The sequence below is a fragment of the Solanum stenotomum genome, chromosome 10, assembly GCF_019186545.1.
Source record: "Solanum stenotomum isolate F172 chromosome 10, ASM1918654v1, whole genome shotgun sequence".
Taxonomy (NCBI): Eukaryota; Viridiplantae; Streptophyta; class Magnoliopsida; order Solanales; family Solanaceae; genus Solanum; species Solanum stenotomum.
Genome location: NC_064291.1, coordinates 42,451,934 through 42,465,071, shown reverse-complemented (window position 1 = coordinate 42,465,071; position 13,138 = coordinate 42,451,934). Strand labels below are relative to the sequence as shown.

At 30.9% G+C, this 13,138-nt stretch overlaps 1 pseudogene; it reads left to right on the top strand.

Annotated features, from left to right (window-relative positions):
- The first annotated feature begins 3,586 nt into the window (after positions 1 to 3,586).
- LOC125841940 (replication protein A 70 kDa DNA-binding subunit B-like) lies at positions 3,587 to 8,724 on the top strand (annotated as a pseudogene).
- The last annotated feature ends 4,414 nt before the right edge of the window (positions 8,725 to 13,138 follow it).

Below are 13,138 nucleotides of genomic sequence, written 5' to 3'. Positions count from 1 at the left end.
TATCACAATTTTCTATTGCTTTAAAAAACCCTTTCAAGGTTTATTTCTTCTGAACATTTCTAAAGTAATATTACAAACTATCTATTTCCAACTTCAGTGCTTCATTGTATTTCAGTAATAGTTTGCTTAGAGGTTTACATTTGTAACAATATAGTGACAACTTTGTACTCTATAGGTAAGACATATAGTTCCTGATTTTACCAGTTATACTTACTTCAACTAAAAATTACATAGTAGATACGTGTACTAATGAAAAGAAGTTCACTGTGGACTTGAGGAAGTTTTCCTCTTTATAGGTTATTATTTTAGATGACGATAAACTACTCTCTGGTTCTCTCTACTTCCTACTTTATTGTCACTTTCATTGCTCTACTAGGACTGTCATTCTCAGACAGTAATGTTAATTTCACATGTAAAAAAAATATGCTCACAATATATTAAGAGGTGTTGTAGTACCATGCTTGTAGTTGCTTGCATTGTGCAAAAGGCCGACGAATCAGTATTGTTGTGTTCAATTTTGTCATCAACGATACACCTATGTTAGCTACATTACATATTAATAACTTTGAAGTCGGACAGAAATTATCATTCAAAATAAGTATATTAACACAAATCAGTCATTACTGAACTTAATAAACTATTAGCTGATCCAAACATGCATTGACATGACCATATTAGGCAAAATCAGCATCACAAACAAAGGGTATATTCTATTAGCAAGGGACAAGGGAAGTAAATAGCGTTCTATAGATGTAAAAGAAAGACGATAGAGGGAGAAGAAATTGTTCGCGGCTGAAGCTTGAGAAAAAAAGATGACAAATGATATGTACATAGTCATAATTCAAGTAGGAAAAGAAAAGAACAACAACCAAATGTTCACGTACAAATCTCGCAAAAAAGTAATAGTTCAGCTGTGTTTAATTATACCAAACTTTTTCTCTTAGTAGATTATTATTTCAACTGATGATATCATTCTCGGTTACTTTTTTCTCGCTCTAATTGTAATCAATAAACAACCCTTTAGTTCTCTCTGATTTTTTCTTCCCTCTCACTGTTATTTGTCTATTAGGACTCTTCATTCTCAAACATTATGTATGACTTGTCCACCTGTATCCAGTACAACATAAAAGCATTAGTATTTCTCTTATAATACATAGATGGTAATAGTAAGGGTAGCAAAAGAAAAAGAGAACTTCAGAATAACCAATTGTTCACGTCTTAAACTGGTGAAAGAGTTATTAAAAGTGATACATACATGTTGATAGTTGAAAGTAACAAAAAATTTATATGAACAACCAAATATTCAAGCGTCTGACTTGCGAAAAAGTAATAGTTCAATTGTATTTCCTTCCACTATCTGTTCAATTTACTTGTGAAATGTGGATCTCATAATCAAGGAACTTACCCACTGAAATTGCATGTAATTAGAGTACAAAAAATTTAAGCTGTAATATTGACTTTGTTGATTGAATCATGTATTCCTCACTGTTTCATTTTTCGAGCTTTCTTGCGTTGCTGTCATAGTCTTTTGCTCTATAAATACAAATTGTCCTTTTTCCTCCATAGCAATTTTATATGCCACAATGTTTGCTTGGCCTACATTATTATGTTCTCATTAGTCCCTAGCAGCTGTCAATCCATGTCTATGTATGCTGAAAAAGAAATTTGAAGTTCTACCCTCCAATTTATCTGACTTCTATGTTGTTGGAAGTTCGTTGAAAAAATGCTTGCTCAATATATGAGTGCAACATAATTCAACAAGAAAGGAGATTTTTTATAAAATTTGTACCACACGTTAAAGTCGTCAACCAGAAAGAAGAACAACCTCTTCTTCGTTAAAACCTTCTCTACTGAAGAAACAACTACATTGGAGAATCATCATACGCTGTAAGATGTTAACCTAATGTGTGAACATATATATTTGTCTGTGCCATGAATCTACTATTTGCGCTTTCACCTTTTTCCTATTTTTGTTCACATGCCATTTCACTTTTCTGCTAATTAGAGTAATTTTAGAAATAAAATGTTCGTTTAAACTTTACTTCTGACTGATATAATACATGATTACTTCGCCTTTTGTAGTAAGCAACATTTCTTTTTTCTATCGTTCTGAGATTTCTAAGGTTTTTTCTCCTTCTCTGGTTCTCTTTGTGTATGTATTTTGATGATTTCTCTTGCTTTGAATATACAATGTATGGGGTTTTCATGAGATGGGTGTTTCTTTATATGGGTTTTTTGTGGTGTTGATAAATTTCTTGTTTTTTGTTTGTATACTATATTATGCTCTGTTTCTCTTTCTGTATGTGTTTTGATGCTTTCTCTTGCTTTGTATATACAATATATGGGTTTTCATTAGCTGCGTGTTTCTTTATATGGGTTTTTGTGTTCTTTATAAATTTCTTGTTTTTTGTTTGCATACTATATTATGCTTTGTTTCTTCATTTTCCTTGTTTTTTTGATGGTATACAATATGCTCTGTTTCTTGATAGCTTTTCGTGTTTTTAGTTTGTACACATTATGCTCTGTTTCTTGATAATTTTTCTTGTTTTTTGTTCGTTTGAGGTTCTTGTTTTTAGTTTGTTTACAATATGCTGTGTTTCTTGAAAGATTTCTTGCTTTTTTTTGTATACAATATGGGGTTTTGAAGAAAGAATTTTTTATGGTTACGCAGAATATCATTGTATGTATATGAAGGTTTTGAATATAATGGTTTTTTGATCTTTTGTTGCTTGGTCTTCCATGTCTGTTTCACTTTTACAGTAACCCATAGCATTGGAAATCGTTTCGTTTTCCGTTTTGGGTAAAAGGGTTTTAAAAAGAAACCATTATTAATCAGCCAGAAAAGGAGAAAAGTGCTATTCATTTCTTAGGAGCTGTTATCAATCTCAATATTTCTACATTATCTATTGTTGTAGTAAAGTTTTGTGGCCTTTTATAGTATTTAGCCATCTGCTTATCCTTATAAAAGATTTTACTACCATTACTTACAAAGTACTCTCTCTTCTGTATGGTGATTTTGTTTTGCTCTCTAAATATGTGTTTCTTGGTATTTATGTTGATTCATATATGTATATAACACAGTATTTGTAAGGTGAAAGAATATTTTTTTTTCTTGCTTTGATTCATATGATCTGATTTATTTTACTTCTGCGTGTTGAGTTGTGTGTGTCTTTAGCTCTTCATTAATGGAACATCACCAAACTGCTGCAACAATAACATTGTACACACTGCTTCAATCAGCTGGCATCTCATCGCTAATATAGATGCTGAAGTACCAATACTGCACCAGGTATCGCAAGTTTCTATTTGTTTTCAAATCCCTTTCAGGGTTTATTTCTTCTAAATATTTCTCAACTAATATTACAAACTTTATTCCCATTGAAGAAGTACTGCATAAGACATATACATGTTTCCAGCTAAAGTCAGACGCACAATAATTGAAACAATGATATCTCAGGTTACCACTAATGACTTACTTCATTTTAAAAGTTTTTTACATCCATTCTGACTGTGTAGTATATTAGTTATTAATTCATCACATTCATGATTAAATGATAGATGTTTCTGTGCTCTTCTTCTGCAGCAGTTTGCTTGTGAAATTCCACTCACATGGATGGACAATCAACTAACGTAAAGCAAGAATGAAGATCACATATTGCACTATCTGAATGAGCAAAAAAGTCTTCGCTACCTACAGTCTCCTTCAGAAATTGGAGTAAAGATACAGTTAGCTTTCTTCTTCACACTTCCACTACATACTGCATGTTCAATTCTTCACTATAGATGACCAAAATATCATCCTTGATTCAATGTTACAGTAAAAAGAAAATGCTAATGCTATAACATTTTTCCTACCAAACTGACGAGATGACACATGGTTTCATGTATCTGTCTCTGTATATATATATATATAATATATATATATACACACACATATATATAGAGAGAGAGAGACAGACAGAGATAGATATATATATATATATATATATTATATACATACATAAGGGTAATATATATATACATAGATACATAGATACGTACATAAATATTTTCTATCCTTATTTACAAAGGACAAAAAAACTACATCTGTCTTTTCCAAAATTCAAGCACTTTTGGCTGCCAAAGAAATGATGCCAAAAAAATATATATATACATTACATTAGGTAGTCAAATGTAATAATTTTGTCTCTTTTTGGCCTGCCCAATGTACTGATTTACTGTCTTTTTTGGCACCAATTCATTGGCAACCAAAACTCCATGAATTTCTAACAAGACACATGTCTTTTTGTCCTTTATAATTTCTATATTTCTAAAATAAAAATAACATATTAGATAAGGGTAAGGTAATACATATTTTAATATATATATATATATATATATATATATATATATATATAATATATATATAATATTACCCTTATATATATATTACTCATATAACATCAATTTAATAGCCTTTCATTCCACAAAAACTTTTGCTCCCTTTCTCAGGTATTATTTCTTCCTTTTTCATGTTTTCCCACAGTAAACACTAAGTGTTCAGCAGAATCATAAAAATTTAACCACTTTTCAGTAGCTTCTGCATCTCTTCTTTTGTTTTTCTTTTTCTATCAACTCGTGTCCTATAGATAACATTTTTGTGATACAATACCATGTCCAACCAACACTTTTTAAAGTTTCTTCATATTGTTTTTCCCAAATCTATAGTGGTTTCAGTCAAGTTTCACAGATAATTGTTCATGTTTTAATATTCTGCAATATTTTCTGTCGCTATAACAGATTTTCACTGAAAAAATAGTTCTCCAATTCTACTTTGTACATTAATAATCACTTATAACTGATTTTATGTCTCCATTGAGGTCCACTAAAAGGCCCTAACAGATTTACACATGGCTGTACTTCTACTATAACAACACTATTGTTATTCTTTTCATTTGTTCTGCTTTTTTCCCATACAAACTTTTTTATGTTTCTGTTGTTTATATCTCATAGCACCGAATAGTAAGAGGTGCAACTCTCAAGTAGTATACTTCGTTTCATCCTTTTGCATGTGACTGCTTTGTTTGTATCAGATTGTCAATCTTCTACTTTCACATTCTCAAATTGTACTGCATCTCATGATTGACAAAGAACTAATAGCACATAAATGGTTACAACATGAACAGGGCAGCAAAACTAAGTACTATGCTACAAACTATAGGCTCTTGTATGAGTTTGTACTTTATATTCACTGTTTCTCCTAACTTTATTTTACCAGAGTTTCTTACTACTCTGTTACTACATCAGATCCTCATTCATGCATCTACAAGATGCATTTTACTCCACACTGCTGCTTTCATTTGTTTCCTTTTTTCCCTTTTGTCTAATCAGCCCTGTTCATAAAAACAGAACAAACTAACTACTTTGGCTGAATACTCATGTTATCCTGCAGATAGTACTATTTGGTTAACTCAATTTCCTACAACCATGGTACTAAGATTGAACATCGACCAAATAGAACCAGCAACACGAGACTGGATTTGCAAAGTTCAAATTCTGGAAATAGGCCGCCCACGAGAAAGCCTTGACAAGAAATGTACATTCCAAAATCTAATTTTGGAAGATGAAACGGTAAAACCATTATTATTTTTTGTCTTATCACTATTGCTCTTTTGCTCTCAACTTACCTAATCTGAATTTTCTATGACTCTTATTTTTAGGAATGCCAAATTAAGGCAGTTATGTATGCTGAAGAAATTGAGCAGTATGCAGCTAGGCTTAAACTCATGAATACCTACCTCATCTCTACTGCAAGAGTGAAAGTCCCACCCACTTCATACGGCAAGCCACTACATCAATTTTACTGGATTCTTGACAAAGAAACAGTAATTGAACAAATCAAACCCTCTAATGAGGTTGAAAGTCCACTTCCCCCGCCTACCAAGCTGAATATCACAACCTTTGACCGCATTCCTCATCTGATGGTTGATTCTGCTGCTGAAATTGGTATATCCATCCTAATTGCTATTATGCCACTGAAATATACATCTTCACTGCTGCAGAACACTTACCCCATTTCATTACGTATTACATACGCAGATATACTGGCAATCGTTCTTCGCTGTGGTCCCCAAAAAAATGCAGGTCGCAGTCATCATAGGTGTCGAGAAATTACCCTTTGTGACAATCAGTAAGTATAACATCTTACATTCTATTTTCTCAAATTCCATAATTTTTTGGACTCAGTAACCACTTTTTCCATCTGTTTGCTGCCATCATCAATTATCGTCTAAGCGTTATCATAGTACTTACTCTTCCCTCCTTATGTTGTCACACCCTCAGGAAAAAACAGTTTCTCTTCACTCTATGGGAGGATTTCGGAGAAATAGAAGGACATGAAGTTGCCTCTAAAATGGCAACAGAGGCAGATCTGCTTGTAATCCTCGGAAGGAGTATAGGAATCTCTACTTATCAAGGTACATATGCACTAAAATTCTTACCAACATAATTTTACATAATAACAAAACATTATATAACCTATGTATTATACAGGCTTGTCACTGCAGACCAGGTACAACTCCACAGTACGTGTCAATCCAAATTACCCACAAGCACTGGCACTCATCAACTGGTACTGACATTTTGCTATTTATTCTACAGCTTTATTTTCCCTGTAAAGAACCTACTAAACATATTAGTTGTTCTAACAATGGGGCAAACGCAAACAAAACAATGTTGTTAAGTTGTTCATCAGAGAAAACTTCAACAAGCTCATCTGTCACTCCCACCATAGTGACTCCTGCTGGCCAACAAGTTATCTCTATTGCAGAAATCTCATCAGCACCTTTTGTAAGTCATAGTTGAAGTTCCTCATTTGAGACTATTCTTTTTCCTTCTGTCATTCTGTAAACTTGCATAAATAATAAACGCTTCCGACAGATGGGAGTGCTCTATGTTGAGGCAGAAATGGCCATATTAGATGAATTCCAAGACTTTTGTGTGCTGGAATGCTCAGGCTGCAAACAAAAAAAACGCACAAAGGATAGAAAAGATTTTGAATGTCCAAAATGCAATCGGAAAACAACATTAGTGCCTCGGTACTATACTTTTGACTTCTAAACTACACTTGCTGCAAAATATAGCATATATTATACACATATTTCAAGCTTCCCATCATTTCAGCTGCAGCTTTCAAATTGATCTTATTGACGGCACTGCTACAACCACAGCATCTATCTCTACTGAATTAGGAGAAAAAATACTGTGCATGACAGCAGAAGACATATTTGACATAACTTGCACTAAGGTTAGCTCTCATTCCCGCTGCACACACTTTAGCACATATGCTTTGTTCTAAACTATTTGTTCTAACTTGTTACATTTACAGTGACAATCATTGTCTCTTAATCATGTCCATGACATGCTCTCAAACAAAGTCTTCGAAATTCAGCTAAGGAAGTCATCTTGGTGCAGCTCAAATACCACACATGCAAGCTTGTCCGTTCTTTCCTACATCGAAAAAGCACATACACCACAGAGCACTACTGATAGGACTTCTAAAAAGATTAAACCTTTGGAAATAAGTGAGGTAGAAGTCATGGCAACAACCAGCGCAGCTGGTTCTTCAAATCCAATGCCAAAATTTAAACCACCCACACCAACGAAAAAGGTGTAAAGGTCAGTCTACTTCTCACTTTCACGCCAACCTATAGGTCACAATGATTATCACTTGCACATATTCACAGGTATTTTAAAAAATACTGGTAAAAGTCTCTACTTTTAGCTGTAGTTTACTTTCTGTTATACACATAACCATATAGTTCATGTGAAACATTGTAAATCTCATACTGCTGCTTTTGTATTTGCTCTTATCTACTTTCAAATTTCACTTTTTTTCCCCATTTATGTCTCACATCACATTCGAAACTCTCACATTTATTCAGGACTAAAAACTCTCTATCCATGTTCATACCTACGGTCAAATCAATTGATTAACAATTTATTTTTAACTCCTCATCTCATGTTCACTGTTGAATTAGCTTATTTTAGTTATAACAATTGACCACCTTTGTTACTTCACTGTTAGCAACAGCTCTTTCTCACACTGCCCCTAATTTCTTACTCCTTCGTATTTATACTCCTTCCAAAAAGTCACCTCACATCCAATCAAAGTGTCGTTCAAACCAACAAAACCAGAGGTAAACTCCTGACATTTCATTATCACCACTGTTGTTCACATTCATATTGATCACATTCAAAGAAATCCTTATGTCTGCTGTGTGTTTCCGATACCATAAAACTGTAGCGTCCGTTTGCTGTTTGGTTATTGTTTGTCATTTGGCACTGCAATACAAGCCTGTCCACATGTTTTTCTGCATAACTTCGGCTGCATACAGTCTTGTACATTTGTGTTATTCCACTTTGTTATGATGTCATTCACTATGCATATACGATTACGTCAATCACAGACATTCAACAGGGAATCTCCCACTTTTATCATCAGTCCATGATTTCCTTTCTATTTGATCCGTATGTTATAATTCCTTTGCTATGTGTTGCCATGTTTGCAATTTCTGACAGACTTTAAACTGTGCAATTACAGGAACTCTGTCACCCCATTTTGTCACTTTTGCTTATAATAGGGACACTAGAATGAATGACTCTCCCTATGCTCTGGTTTTTTGCATGACGAACATTAGCTATGGAGAAGCAAACTGCAGCATCCTCTAAATATGTCATAAACAATGACATAACTGCAACATGTACTATATTATTTTGCTTATATTACATTACTTAGTATGTGCAAATCGTTAAAATCAACACCATGCTAATGTCTATTGTACATATTAATATAATGTATAATATTATCCATCTTCTACAAACACCTTGATCCTTCATTCATTAATATTAAAATAATTTCAAAACCATAATATTTTGACTATTGGGCCCGTGCTTGCCACGGGCCTCCCTACCCTAGTACTCACAGAGAACACACTGATATGGACCGAACATAAAAAGAAAAAGAAGAAACAATACACACACAACACTACAATGCACGCAGGAGAAGAAAAAAAAAGGAATCCATTTTATTTTTAGTTTACTTTTCTTTCAAAATTCATCAATACATTCACATATTTTTTTTTATTATTATTATTTTATTTAAACACAACACATATATCATCACAAACCACCTACAAAAACTTGGTGAGTGTTCTAATCGAGGTTCGGTCAAGATTTTGCGGTATTCAACTTTTCCTTATCTCTTTAATTTATTTATGGAATTTGATGGAATTTTATGACAAGTTTTCTTATATTTTGTTGGAAAAATTACAAAAGTATACTACTTAAGACTTCTATTAACAAAATATCAATATACTTATATTTAATTACAAACTAAGTTTTTAAATTACATACATAACAAAATATTTTAAAAAAATTTTTACCGGAATTCTCTCTCTATGTGGAGTGTAATTAGGTATTTAAGTTTATCATATATTCTCTCTCATTAAACACACCCACATACACATGTTTGTTTGTTTTTTAGTTATTTACTTTTTATGTTTTGTAGTCATTATTGGGATTCCTTTTATATAAAGATGGGAAAAGGGTCAAAATTGCCCTTAATCTATGTGAAAGGAATAAAATGTCCTCCGTTTATAGTTTGGCTCAAAAATGTCCTTACTGTCAATATTTTGGCTCAAAAATGCCTTGCAGTCAATACTTTGGTCCAAAATTGCCCCTATAGTTACAAAATGGGTCAAAAATGTCCTTTTCTGAATAAATATATTTTATATTTTCATTTTAAACACATATTCTTCCTTATAAAAATACTATTAAAGAAAACTTTTCTTGTTTTCTTTCTTTTAAAATCACTTTAACAAATAAAAATGTAGGAAATATTTTGTTCTTCTTAATCTCATTTTATCAATTAAAATAGAATAACTTCATATACCCTTTCGACAGATAATATATGTCATATATATATATATATATATAAGATTATAGTATATCCATTATTAATTTATATTTATATAACGATAAAAAATAATGATAATAAAATAAGAAATATTTTCATTTTTTATTTTTTCTGAATTGAAGTAAGATAAACATTTGTTAATTTAAAAAAAAAAACATTATTAGAAAAAGATGTATTAAAAAGAAAACAACAATATATTTATTTGCAAAATGAGCATTTTTGACTCATTAAATAACAATAAGGGCATTTTGGACCAAATATTGACGGCAAGGGCATTTTTGGACAAAAATACAAACGGAGGGTATTTTTGAACCAAAGTATTGATGGTAAGGATATTTTTGAGTCAAACTATAAACGGAGGGCAATTTTGTTCCTATAAAGATTTGTGGTACCAATAAAGTTGCTACAGTACTATAATTGAGTTATAGTTCCAAGAAATATTACAAATCCCTTTTCACTCGATTCATTATTTTTTTATTTTCCTTTTTACGTTTTGTAGTCATTTTTTTGTTCATATTGATTTATTCCTTTTATTTAAAGATTTTAATGGTACCAATAAAATTGGTACAGTTATTGACAACTAAGTTATTTCCTAGAAATATTAAGAATCCTTTTTTCAGCGGTATATTGAGTTAACCCTTCAATTTTAATTATTCATATCTCTTAAACCTTACATTTTTTTCACTTAATCGTTTTTCATTCGAATTAACCAGATGCTTCACCATATATTTGTGCTTTTTTTTTTACCATATATAAACCAATTTTTTTTACATGAACGGAATGTGGTAATTATGGTAACAGTCCAAACCAAAATAGTAACCTTTTATAATTTTTTACAATATACCGTTATAGGTTGGTATATAACTCAAACAGTTGGATTACTTTATACAACCAATATTATGACAATTGGTTTTAGCATTATCAAATCTTTTTTATATATGCTATTTGATTTCATGCAATGTTTAGTTTGGTATATATACCATTACGTTTACCAAGTTTTGTGTAGTTTTTAGTTCAAGTAAACCAATTTTTTTACATTAACATAGTGTGTTTTTTCTGCTATCATTCAAACCATGATTTTAACCTAAACTAGTTTCTTTCCAATTTATTGTTTTATGTTGGTATATAAAGTAAACATATGATTTCTACACACAACCATTATTACGTGCCTATATGTTTACCAATTGCGTGACTATTTTACCATATATTGGTTTCAGATCAAACCAATTTATTAACACACCTTTATTCATTATTCCTAAATTTTTACCAATATCTGGGGATATTTTACAATTGTTAATCAACGTTTTACATTAACATAGTATATTATTTCTGGTAACCAAGTTTTTCATATTAAGTAGTTTCACTAAAATTATTTTTGTTTTAGGCTGGAATTATAAACACCTATATCGTTATGAATCTTCATTGGTGGTGACGGACCAATCACGAAATATTTGAGTTCCAAATAATAAATGGTCGTGTCCACACCCAATTGTGAAAATATAGTAGTAATCAAACCTTCGTATTTGGTGTTTGCATCATACATCACTCCTTCAATTTCGTAATCCACGTAATTACCTGTAGAAATTTCAAATTATTAATAAATTTTAAAAAAATTGCAGAATGAATTTTATACACTCATCAATTTAAACAATTTAGTTGTTACATTGGCATTCGATGGTATATAAGACAGTTATTGATATACTTTAGTAATTGCCAAAATGTGCACCAATGTTTTCACCAAAATCTTCACCTCAATTTTCACCATCAATTACACCAAATAATTTATTACACCAATAAATACAACAACTCATACATCAATAATTTATTACGTATTTTGAAATTATGATATTATATATTAGACCAATAAATACACCAACTCATACATCATAGTATTATTTTGGTGTCATTTACTAGAAACAAATATACCAACATAAATACCACATCACATACCTAAACCAATTTGTGGTAATTCACACAATTAGTTAAATCATACAATGTATTACACCAATCGACGTACCAATAGTAATCTAATATATAACCTAAAAATAAACCGACACATTTATCAGAGTATTAATTTACCACCAATTTATAGAAACAATTATATCAGATTAAGTACCAGATCACATATGACCAATTTTCAAATTATTATCTACACCAATTCAGATAAATAAAATACACCAAAAAATTAACCGAATTTTTTTTTGAAAGTTATAGTTTATATACCAAATAATACAACTAAATACACAAAAATATGAACTTGAAATTTAACTTGAAGTTGGTATGTGTACACCATATCATATACCAAAAAAAAATTATTGATAAAATCTGTTAACATTCGGCATGCATCATACCAATTAAACAACTTAATTAATGATTTTATATTAACTTGGTGCTTTGATCAATTTAACCTAAATTTTTTATAAAAAAACTTATTCAGCACATCAGATTACAACCAAAATCATATGATGTTGTTGTATTACACCAAAATTGTTAATATAAAACAACGAATAAATACCAAAAAGAATTAAAACGCAGATTATGTGAAAATCCTATTAATATTCCACAAACAATTGCTAAATCTTAATATATATTTAATAGTTATACATTTACCGTTGCACCAGAACATTAACCAAAATCTTAAGAATGTATATTCCACCAGATTCAACAAAACCAAAGGAATTACTACCAAAAAGATTACCTGATGAGTCCCAACGCCCGTTGTGATGAATTAGAATTGAAAAAATATTGGTCTGCATATTCGATCGTCGATCTTAGATTGGAACATAAGTTTTATTTTTGTAGGAAACTTTTCTTTATGGGATATGATATATAACAAATTGGAGTAAATCAGGAAGGGTAAAATAATTGGAGAAATTTAAGGAATATGAATAATTGTGGCTGACTTGGTAAATGTTTTTTTTATTTTTTATTTTAATAAGAATTTCAGTTTTGAAAAAAAAGTACTGCTATATTCGTGTAATTAAAGTTATTAAGTCATATACTTAAGTTTTTTGCCCGATTTTGTTTTATTCATTAATTTGATTGAAACGATTAATTTGTTAGTTGTTATATCTCTATTTCATGAATAAAGATAGCTTTAATCGATGATTTTTTTTTATTTATTTTTTTTTATTCGTTAGTTGTGACCTCTTAAAAATGAACGGTCATGGTGTGTTCTTGCCT